Raw genomic sequence first — 2179 nt, 5'->3', positions numbered from 1 at the left:
TGAAAAAAGAATATTGTTGCATATAACTGTTTTAACGATTCGAGGGAGCATATGAACTTACATCAACATTTCATCGTTTTGAACAGATTCTTGCATTCATTTCGTTTGAAGGGATATGTAGTTGAAGTACTAAAATATCCTTTTACAGATTTACGTTATATAGAAAAAGATTCATACGTTCTTTTTCTTTTGCAAGGTCGTATCAAATTATTCCACCACTGAGATGCTAATTAGCAACATAATTACGTAAGAATCGAAGAGCCAATGCAATCACATTCAAACAACGAAAATCCAAAAAGTAACATTTTATTCATAGGGAGAGAAAGGGGTAAAGTTAAGAATCTTGATATAATTCAGATTAAGTTTATTTTTATTGAAATTACTCTAAAATACATAATTAGGGTTGTTAAGACAAAAAAGGAAGAAGATAATAATGAATTCTCCCTCTGAATAAACTTTTTTTTCGTAATACAAACAGCTTAAAGGAATCAACATGAAGAAGAAGACCCATTCGTAGAAGCTTGGAGATGAACAGCTCCGCCGCAACTGCCGGCACCACCGCCGCCATCATCATTTTCTTGATCACTACTGTTACTGTTATCACGACCATCAACATTAATATCCTCCTCGTGATCATGAGACTCACTAGTAACTACTAACCTACCATTATTATAGACATTAATGACACCGGCGGTGGATGCAAGGGTGGTGATGGGAGGGGCGGCGGTCGTCGGAGAGGTCGTCTCTTTGTCTTTTCTTCCAATTGTGTTTTTGTTATTATGCATCCAGACTTTAAAAACTCCTCTTCTGATTCCAATCTCATTGCAGAAATCCGCTACCATTTTATCATCACATCGCTGCATCTTCCACCCCACTTTCTCTGCAAAAAGAGACATCTTTTCTTTCTGATCCTGGCTGAATTTCGTCCGGAATCTCTTTCTCCCATTCGGGTTTTCAATCCTGACAGCTGCCGGTGTCCCCGGCGTAACCACCGCGTGGGTTTGGTCACCTGTGCCGAGTGACAGCAGCACGTGGGGTGCGAAAGCGTAATTTGTTGGTTGAGGTGGAGAAGAAGGGTGGTGGAACTCAATGAAGTGTGTTTTGTTGTCAGCGGTGGCGTACACCTCATTGATGCGCTCACGGCGGTGGAAATTGCGGTGGCAGCCACATGCAGCGCATTTTAGAGAGGTGGGTTCTTGTGGGTTGAGAGTTGGCGCCGGCATAAACTCACCGCAACCGTCTAAGGCGTGGCTGCCTATGGTGGCAGCATGGTTCTTAAGACATTCTTTGTAAGCCACCACCGTAGGCGGTGGCTGGTGGTGGTGCTTCTTTCCATTAGGAAAGGACGAAAATGGCTTGATCAGTTGGGAATGAAGTGGGGTTTCACCGTCGGTATCTGGGCTATCTGTGGCGGCGTTGGCGGACGTTGGGTTTTTTATGTCCATTTCTTGTTTCACAAAACACAAATTTTTTGAAAATCTGAAGATGTGTTCTCCTGACTTTATATGCTCAGATGAAAAGCACTTTGGATAAATAAAGGGGTCTTGGGAATTAATTATGACACTTTTTCTCTCCCATATCATACCATACATATGCCGCCTAGATACTCGCTTTTAGAATTTATGTACATATGTAATGTGATATTTTTGAAACTTATGAGACAAAATATGTAGTCGAATTCATTTTTTTACATTGGTACTTTTGTAACATACGACAGTTACATCCGATTCAAAAGTGGCACCATACATTAGAAGAAGTAAAAGTTTAATAAATTGGATTGACAAAAGTGTTTATTACATAAAATACTTCATATTTTGTCATACTTTTAGGATTTAAAACATTTTTTTTTTGTTTTTTAAAACAAACCAATCTTTTACGAGCTCTTTATTATTTCATTATTATTCTATCGGAGTGGTCACATCGGAAAAAGGATAGTTTTTGGTCACCTCGCCATCACCCAACTTCCACCTAATCACCACATCCACCACGCCCCTATACAGACAGTGTTTACCTCCTCCGGTTTAAATTCTTGAAGAGAGATAGAGAGGAGAATAAGAAAGAGATAGATAGAAGAGTGGAATGAAGGATCAGTGTGGTGTCCACGTGAACTGCTCTGGACACATCAACACCACATGCCTCGATGACTTTCCACTTCTGATAGTTTTTGCCTACCAGCACA

The 2179-nt window shown here is 40.1% G+C and overlaps 1 pseudogene; it reads right to left on the bottom strand.

Moving 5' to 3' along the window:
* Nucleotides 1-329: 329 nt before the first annotated feature.
* LOC145008036 (zinc-finger homeodomain protein 8 pseudogene) lies at nucleotides 330-1584 on the bottom strand (annotated as a pseudogene).
* Between the last annotated feature and the right edge of the window lie 595 nt (nucleotides 1585-2179).

Source organism: Lactuca saligna, chromosome 8 (genome assembly GCF_052625555.1).
Source record: "Lactuca saligna cultivar CGN05327 chromosome 8, ASM5262555v1, whole genome shotgun sequence".
Classification (NCBI taxonomy): domain Eukaryota; kingdom Viridiplantae; phylum Streptophyta; class Magnoliopsida; order Asterales; family Asteraceae; genus Lactuca; species Lactuca saligna.
This window is presented reverse-complemented; position numbering and strand designations above follow the sequence as displayed.